Here is a 10,282-nt window from a genome sequence, read left to right as displayed (position 1 = left end):
ATAGGTATCGCCTACTGGTTTTACAAACCGTGAAGAAAACTGTTGCGGGTTTTTTATGCTACGTCCATTGCATTGTTATGGCGATAATTTTTGTCGTTGAAGTTTACGTCACTGATACAAAACCCACAATATATGAATTTTTATGAGAAACATTTATGATTTTTTGATTTTTATATTAAATCAAAAGCACATATTTAAGTCGGTAGCTATAATAATTGTGTTATATTAGGGAAGGTTTCATTATAATTCTGAGTGCAGAACCCTTCATCATAACGAGTAGGTACATACTTTACTCGAGGGATCAAATGTAAGGAAAATAGGGTAGTTAAGTCCCTTGGGGTCTAGTCCAGTGTGGGATAGTTTTACAATAGTGTGATTATTACTTAATATCGTCTGAAGTTTTGTTATAAAATTAGCTAAACTGGCGAACTTTGCTTTGCCACCTTTGCTGATTTGTTTATCCAACCCATTTAAGGCGTCGCCCAAACGTATACTCGAAAAAAACATTAAATTCGATCTAGACGTTTAGGAGTAGTTCAGTGACACACACACCTATACGTATATAAAACTACCTACATAATTATTTTAATCAAAGTAGTAATCTTCATTGTTTAGTAAGCTTGTTTATTATTGAATGCTGTTCGACTCAATTCGAGGTGCCATGTCGTCTTAAATTCGGAGAGACCCATGAGCACTCCTAAACACAGAATGTATTCCTTGAAAAGTCTAGGTCTGCGTTCCTCCACTTCAATGGACCTGTAGCCCCATGGAAGTATAATGGATCGTAGTTTTTGGAGTCAACTTATGGTTAGTGGTTGACTTATTTTGATGAGTTTACGTAACGTTACGGCTCTACATTTAGTACTTACTATTGCCCAAAGGAAACCCATGGGAAACATTGCAACTTTTGTCATAATTTTTTTAAGGTTTGAGACCCGTAGACCTTATAAACGACGAAAGTAGGAGTTTACTTATTTGAAAATATGGACGTAGCTTGTAATAGGGATGATGTAATTTTTTTTCACAATAATGGATTCATGTTTTTTCTTTTGTACCACAAACATAAATTGATCAAATTACATTGAATGGAACTTTCGCGTGATATCAATTTCACGTGTATGAATTTTACGAAATCCTTACGTCACAGGTTCTCTCTCCTAAACTATTAAGTAATTATCTAAGCAGGTAGTAAGTGTTATCTTTGTAATTTTTTGTTATGTATGCTTTTATACCAAATCAACATCCCTATTTATACAAAAATACGAATGAGTTATGGATTTACTTCGATAAAATGATATTTTAATCAAAACTAATCTGTTACTAGTTTTTGTTTTAACTTGCTACAGGTAGTAGAGACATACATTACTGTCTAAACATAGTATGATTTATCTCGTGAAGAGTTGATCGCCTACGCTGCAGTTGTGGGCATTATTAATATGGCCACTCCACCAGATTTTAATCCACAATGAACATTCGAAGCTAGTCATCGAATTTTCTAATGTATAATGTAAAATATACATTAGAAAATTAATATAAGAAATAAGTCAATAAATAAATATATAACAAACCCGGACAATTTGTGTCAAACTTACCACAAACCGGGTTTTGTACAAATAGGTCATATAAAAACAAAAAATCGAATTTATGACCATAAGAAACGTTGCTTCACCTAGGCTTGATCGCAAATATTTGAGCTAACTAGCCATCACGATTCATGGGACAATGTTGATATTCAAACAGACATTGTAGGTACTTAAGTTGTAAAGTTTCTACCCTTTAAGTATTGATTTCTAAAAAGGAGCTCTACATAAAATTATGAAATCTTTTTCGAATGTTATAGGAAATTAAACAACATTAGAATTGCCACAAACATATTATTTTACTAACAGTAATATATGTAAACAAAAATACGGGTCCTAAACGACTCTACATTTGAAAACAAGAGGAAAAGAGTGAGGATGAGAAGTTTAAGTGCTCTATCTACATCTATATGTAATACCTGTAGGTACTGTAGTTCCTCGAAAAGCGTTTTTAATTTCAGTTCGTTCGTTTTTCCGTCGGTCATTTTCACGGTTTGGTTTCAAACGATGAAAATTATTGATATGTAATTAATTAACACAAGTAAGTAGTATTTTAGAGCATAATTAGAAGCTTCTTGTCAGAGATTAACAGTACGTTATTTTATAACATTTATTATTAGGTATGTGAGTAACTTTACATCAGTTACTCACATTATTGAATATATTTAATTTATTTTAACGTAACTTTCGCAAGGATTATTCATAATTAAATGGACTGGAGTCCTCAATAAAGACCTGACACCGCATCAGCATGATTAAGGACTCCGGCTGGGTCCAAAACAAGTCGCGCCAATCCCGATATATTTACCGATTTTTCGCGATTGATATTTGCAGGATGCTCCAAATCGAAGTATAGTGAAATAAAAATGTAGAGCAAATTTATTTTCACAATTCTTAATGAAACAAGTAATCTCTTCGTCATAGCTCTAGAAATTTATTCCAACATTTAAAAGACAGACCTGGCGACAGTTGCTTGTTGATGTTACTTTTACCAATCTATAAAACAAAGTAAATTTTAATCTTATTATTAACTGACATAGGAGTTATATTTAAATGCATAGTTTGCGGTTATACTTGTGGTTATTATAATGAGGTTGGACGTGTTAATGCACAAGAGGAGACAGATAACGCATTATGGGTGTAACAGGGAACAACTAGGGATGGGTGATTCTAAAGCTGTTTATCGATATTAGATTTTAAAATGTAAATTAACAATGTTATAATATAGTATTCAATATCTTAGTAGCTAAGAAACTTTATAAATGACTTACTTCATTGATGCAGGCTGGGACTATGTGAAAGCTATTTTCATAAACATGTCAGTTTTTAATTAATATAAACATGAAAAAATGAGTCTGTGTTGTCATTATTTTCTAGGGCAACACTTACAAGTAAGTTTCAGAGAAAGAGCCATTTTTCATTTATCTATTGAGACTATTTGTCTAATGTATATATATATTTTACTACTATCTTGTTTATCTATAGCAGCAATGATAGACTTATTATAGGTTAGGCATTGACGCTGTCATAATTGTATTACTTAACGCTTTCCGGTACCAATTAATCTAAATCGATGTCTTTCTAAACAAAAATCCTGCATTGTTAACCATCTATTTCAAACGTTTCATCGACTCCATTCATTCCATTCTTGCGCCTCACTTGTTTTCAATTAAGTTATCGAGTGTTCCTTGTCGCTCCCACTTGCGTATTCCCCTTATGACTATCTCTCTCTCACGCAGTAACGGAAGCAGTGGAGTTGATCTTATGATTAATGGTGTAAAGGGTTTATTCGCTGGTATTGTGGCCGTTGGATAATGTGGCCAGTGGCCATTAGCCCGGCCGGATAAAAACAGATTATGTTGTTATTGAAATTGTTTAAAGGAAAGTAGAGTCAATGCTTTATGGTTTTGTTTAAAACTCTACATGATTATAAATACTTTTTTATTACAATAAACGTAAACGTTGATTTAGAAATTGGTATAACTAGGACTAGTAAATAAGTCGGTTGGGCGACAAACATATTTACGATTACACTTTATACATATTATATTTATCACCTAACAAATTGAAACCGTAAGCAACGGTTCTTACACTCATAAATATATTGAACTTCCATTTTAAGCAACATATATGTACATCATCAGTGAATATTTTAACTGTCTAACTATCATGGTCTATAAGAAACAGCTTGGTGACTGGCGGACTTATAGATGCAGAGACAGACGTTTTTACCTTTTGGGTTTAAAACCCTAGATATTATGATGAAATCGAAAAAAACTGTTTTAATTGTGTTTGAATTGAAATTCACTGCTACAAAGCGGAGTCAGACTTTGTTTTAAAGATGACAAAAATTAATCAGAAACTAAATTAGTTTAGTGGTTTCTTAGGTTTACGCGAATGTTAGACATTGAAATGAAACGAATTTTACGGATTTTATCGCTGTTAAATTCGTTTTTTTTTCTTTTTCTTTTTGTTATTTTATGACGCCGGTCAAGAGACATTGCAACATCAAGCGGCGCCCACAAATTTAAATCTCATCAAATATTACGATAAACAAAAATAAAACCTTAAGCTTATGTTAAAAGCATAACATGTTGCCTGCATCAACATTATTATTAAAAAAAAATCCGACCGTAGTGGACAAGTCAGCTCCATTATTAATCAAACGACACGTCAAAACACTATGATATCGTTATTCAATTATACCCCTTTCATTTCAATGCACCGATCATTACAAAACCAACCGTAATGCTATATCATAAGGCTAAATATGCATAAATTAAGATAAAGTTATTATGACCTTTTAATATTGGATTACCAGCATTTTAATAAACGAAAAGCGACTTTATTTTTTGAACGCTAAGAGTGGTTTTTGTATTGCTAGTCGTTGGTGTACTTTAATAGCATGTGAAGCGATAGGGCATTGTTTTTGTGTTGTTATTATGAAGACGTTGACTGTCAGGCCAGCCTCATTGTCTGGACGATAAAGATTGCTTTAATGTGCTCTCGGTGAGTTTTATATGATAAACTGTGTCATTTTAAGTGGAATTTCGACTTACAGGAGACCTTTCTCTCGTAGTTAAGTACTGCTCGGACGATATAAGTACAGAATAATGAATAGTTAATTCTTAAACATAAGTTAATAAAACAAATTACAGGTCATGCAGAATTTGTTATTGCAAGCCTAAATTGAAGTCGCGTTGCGTTGCAGAACTTGCTTAAATGTAGATTGGAAAGGTAATCTTGTAACATAAAGAGCTGTAGATACATTTCATACGCGAAAAAAACACAATCACCACTATTTATATGAAGACTCGAGATTTTAATTAAAATAATAACTATAGCAAAAAAGCATTTGGCAAGGAGTTTCAAATTATTCGACGTAGTGCGTGGCAGTCGTGGCCGAGCGGTTAAGGCGTCTGACTAGAAATCAGATTCCCTCTGGGAGCGTAGGTTCGAATCCTACCGACTGCGAACTTTTTTTGCATATTATTGAAAATTATATTTTCGGTTGTCACATCATTTGGCCGGTATGCTAAATCAACCGAGTTTTCTCTGCACTTTTTTTTCAAGCACCAACTATCTTGTACTTAGCCAAAGTGGCTACAAAAAAGTACCATGTACTTAGTAAACTCTAAAATATAATTTGTTAGAGTGTTATTATGATTTACTAAACTAATTTGTACAATTAAAAGCCACAAACTTACAGAAACCGTCATCATCCCATATCAACGAAATCTTATAAAGTGTCAATTACTGCTCGCGTACAGCCAGTCTAATGCTAAACACTGTCAAACCAATTAGCCGCTAATTAATCACGCGCTGGTTCGTCACGCCGCCGCGTCGCCGCCATGTCAGCGGCTCTCATTTTGACAGCTGTCGTTGTGACATCTGTCACTTTGACAGCTCAAGGCCTAGTGTTGGTTGAAGGGGGAAATTGTTTCAGTGAAGTTTAGGTAAGTTCTTAGTTAGTGCGTACAAAGAATATAGTTATTTTCTTTTTTTTAAGTCTAGACTGATCTATCTGTGTTAAATGTTATAACTCGGTGAACAGTACAGAACACAGCTTCCCACGATCATGCGTTTCTTTTATGGTGTCGTAATACTTATATTACACCAAAGCCGCTTTATTAGGTGATAAGAGATAACGTAACACAATATTTGTATATTGATCTCAAGGAAACAATAGGGCCTTTGTATTGGCGGTAGTAAGACTGAACTTGAAAGGTACAAGAATTAAAATATTTAATAAAAAAAAAAAGTAAGTGCTCTACTTTTATAAAGATTTTTTAAATTATTTATTGCAATTTAAACATGCTTCAACATATTTTGTCACAAATCCTGTAAAAACAGATTGAGTACCTTGAAATTAATAGTGAATGTTACAATTTTGGAACATCAATGTTCATTATAGGCTTATGTGATTTTTTACTGTGTTACATGCATATGTGGCAGTTCCATTATGCAGTAAATCAACGCCGTCTTGCTCTACAACCTGATGTAGATGCGGTAACATTCTGCCATGTCTTGTAAAGAACTTTATAGCGATACAAGTGTGAATAACACTGGGATAGCGGGACAAGTCCTCCGTAAGTTGGTCCGGAGAGCGCGGAAGACGGATGGCCTCGGCGCGGTGGCTCCCCCGGGAGGCAAGGTACGGAAGTTACCACGGGATGCTAGGCACCGCTCTATGGTGAGAAAATACTGAGTGTTAAACGTAGAGCAGAATGATTGTGTTCTTGTGTAGTAACTAATATAGCATAGCGTCTTTTTGTTTGTGCGAATTTCAGTTTGTTTTTCAATTAGATTTATTTTGGAAATTTCTTTTTTCTTTTGTCTCTATATCAATGAACTCTCGAAACCCTCATCGCCTTATTCTTTCCAGTCTTCTTTGTACATCGTCTGAAACATGCAAACGTTTTGATATATGTATATATGTCTATAAAATCAATATACGTATTAATATATCCCGACCCCAATATAGTTGGGAAAAGGCTAGGCCGATGATGATATCCCAAAAATACTTCATAGGGACTCTCCCACTTTATTTATTGCATCAATAAAAATTACTGATAAAATTAAGATTTGTATACATTCCGTCCTCTAGCTACTATATTTTATAGACTTCAGAGTAATAATAGAGGCATTAGATAAGTATATCTATCAACCGAATTTAATACATGTAATGTGTAAAGTCTTTACCATCGCTTTATCTAGATAATCAGTTTACTCCTAAGCCAATACCATTTTTTTTACAGGCCAACTCAACATTTTTTTCAAATCTCGAACCAAAGGTACCTACTTCGCAAGTGAATACAACCTTAAAATGCTAATGCTCTTTATAAGACAAGTGCCTTCAAGCCACTACTCACATCGAACCACGTCACCTATTCAAGGCACTTGTTATCAGCCAGCACCACGCTATCGGGTGACGTACTTCCGTTTGTCTGTTTGCGTGATACATATACAATGTTGTCTAACACTGAAGCAACAATGCCTTACACGTGGTGCTACGGTATCGGTTCGATAATAAGATAAAAAAGTTTTTAAACTTAGTGATTTTTATGGTCTTAGTTTAAAAAATTCTCACTCTGTCGGATCTTGTGCCATTGCGTTTTCATGCAGCATGCACGAGCGATCCCGTGACTTCTGGCTTAAGCAGTAGAAGCGGTTTTTAGTCGGTGTAAGTCCGATATATTCTCACGCCGCCGCCGCCGTACCACTCAAATTAGGATCCTAATATTTCCATTAGACCATTCTAGCTTTATAGTCGTCTTACCTCAAGGTGATCACAGATAGTCTCGTCTTCATTTGAGTAGCAAGCACTTCCATCAAAATGACTATCCGCACAAAAGTAAAGTATGATTTAAGGTAAACAGTTCAACAATGTTTCACAGTACTGTATAAAACATTGATTACAAAAATGGTTTGATTACTACAACATGCCCACATCAATGATAGATTAAAATCGTGATTTTTATAACTCGTCCCAATTGTTATCAGATTGTTTTAATCTTTCAAGTTTGATGTTAGTAGCGATGGTTCTTGTATCTAATCAACATCCTACCTAATGTTCTAAAAACAACTTATCAATGTGTCTCTACTTCTTGCCTATTATATTTTATTGCCAGCAAATGTTGGAATTAAAAAAGCCAAGGCTTGGAAACTTAATGCATGTTTCGCTAGGGGTTCTTCAAATATTGATGACACGTGAACGAAGACAACCAGCTTAAAACATTCGCGGATCACACAAAAAATTGTCCTACGCGGGGATCGAATCCGCGACTCATTATACCTAGTGGGTTTTGTGTGGTGACCTCGACCATACGGCTGTGTGTGCAGTCAAATTGAAAATCAAAGTCCATTTTGAAATTTACGAAGCAAATGATAAATGATAAGTGGTGATTATATTTGTGCGTATGCGAAAATATCGTCTTTCAGGTGAGCAATTATAATAAATAACATATATCTTATCAAAAGTACATTGATTAGGTATTTAATAAGCTAGATTTTACAAAGTTTTCAAGTTCAACCCTTAATGATATTAATTGCCTAGTAATTCAGACATACTTTTACCACAGAATCTAAAATAGTCTTATTTCAATCTCACCCAGAGCGAATGAATCAGAGCAATTTAGAATTCTGATAAAAAAGATAATCCATCAGTCCACGTTGTAAATAAAAAACGCCAAGTTAAGAGTTTTACAAAAATATCTCTTTAATAACATAAATAAATATTTGTGACGTCATTCGATACGCTGATAACGAGGTAGGTATTACATATACCTACCATACTTTTATATTATCACTATGAAAACAGAGCTTATCGTATTATCAGTGTCGATTCGTGCATTAAAATTGTGCCTTTACCTAAATATTTTCGAGTTATTTTTATAATTTTGTTAAACATTGTAAAACAGAATATTAAATTTTGACGGCTTCATCATGCGACCAACTTGTACTAAGAGTATCGTTGCAAGCGACTCCGTAAGACTTTCTCATAGTCGTGACCCTTACTTACCTATACGTTATTTAATATAAGCGTTATTCTAAAATTAAATTAAAATTCTAAATCACGATGTTTCAGCTGATTTCAAAAAAAGATGAAGACCATTATCCATAGACGGCGTTTTGCTCTGACTCTATAGCTAACTGTAAATACCTATATCCACATCTTCGCATAACCTATATCTAAAAAAAATTGTTTTGTTTACTACTAAACAGTGAAAACTATCGTGCATAAAATAACTGTAACACCATACATACGTCATTCTTCACGTCTAAACATCTCTCTCATAAACCCATCGAAAAGTGACTTCCAACACTTCCATTCAACAAATATTGATGATTGTCACCACCTAATATAATTGACAGCCAAATATCAAAAGGCTTGCAATTACAATACCGTGTCGTAATAATTACCGTCGTGTGTCTATATTTCTAACGCCTAATCCTATTCACGAACTTAAGCATACGGTCAAATTACGCGAAATTGTACCTTAAGAACAAAGGCAATGATATGGAATTGAGTTTTTTGGTCGGTATAGATAACGTGGCATAGATATGGACTCGTGTTCACATAATATATCATGTTTATCTATGAACAAACTCAGTAGCTGGCAATTATTTTAGATTTCGTCGCCTCCATGGATATTGGGCGTTATCAGTTTTTGATGGTAATACTTTGTTACTAGTTTTTGCCGTAGTAACGGGCTGATAGAGCAATGTTCTGAGTTTATTATTGAATTAGCTGTACTCGTAGCATTGTTCGCGTGGAATTTAACAAATGCAAATTTGGATATTGTTAAAATAATATTGTCCGCAGTGTCAAAAAGGTTTTTCGTTGGTATTGCCTTATTTTTCTATATTAAAAGTTACTACTCATTACATCAGTCGCCTTTAAAATTTTCATCAAAATAGGTCCAGTCATTTCTGAGATTATCCGGAACGGTCAGCCAGACAAACAAAAACACAAAAAAAAACTGTAAAAACACTAAAAAAACGGTGTAGGTACCGTATTTACATTCAGTTGCATGTAATAAAAACAAACAGCCGCTAAAATTTTATCTATATGTATAAATTAAATATACAATTTCAAGATTAGTCACAGAAACTGCAATCTTTGCAACGGCAAAAAAAGTAGAGTTACTTCATTTTAGAGTATCAACCTAGTAACAGTCTCATTTTGAAGCCAGCCAGAGACTTAAGAGGCCACATGTCTAAATGCCTCTTTAAGACTGGCCTAGTGGCCAATCATCCAAAATTTCAATTTACTGCATTATGTCGGTCCACCAGTATTAACGGATTAAGAGAATTACCTACCGGACAATCAGTTGATAAGATAGCCGACATATAAGGATTATTATTGTTTAATAATGTTTGACACTCGCTGGAGTTTGTGTTGTTATACTGACTAAACAGTGGAGTACTTTCCTATGCTGACTGCGGTAGCTCAAGGGTTATAAATAAACAAAAACAGATAATTTTGGTGAAATAATTTAAAATACTGTTTCTTGTGCATGACAATTAACACGTTTCTACGACAAAACATCTTAGTTTCAGATTACCTCCAACTTTTCTGTATTGGAAAGTCAGAGACCTCTTTAACTTAGTCAAAACTGCAAAAGCAAACTGAATATTGAGGAGTGATAATATTCAATGATAGTTCATCAATAAATGAACATGATAAATGATGCAACTTA

At 34.0% G+C, this 10,282-nt stretch overlaps 1 non-coding gene across 1 annotated transcript; it reads left to right on the top strand.

The window, feature by feature from the left end:
* Window positions 1-4,972: 4,972 nt before the first annotated feature.
* Window positions 4,973-5,054, top strand: Trnas-aga. The gene has a single exon. It is a non-coding gene; the product is annotated as a tRNA-Ser (tRNA).
* Window positions 5,055-10,282: the final 5,228 nt, after the last annotated feature.

Source organism: Trichoplusia ni, chromosome 8 (assembly GCF_003590095.1).
Source record: "Trichoplusia ni isolate ovarian cell line Hi5 chromosome 8, tn1, whole genome shotgun sequence".
In the NCBI taxonomy this organism is placed as follows: Eukaryota; Metazoa; Arthropoda; class Insecta; order Lepidoptera; family Noctuidae; genus Trichoplusia; species Trichoplusia ni.
The sequence above is the reverse complement of the archived record's forward strand: the minus strand, read 5'-3'. Positions and strand labels throughout refer to the sequence as shown.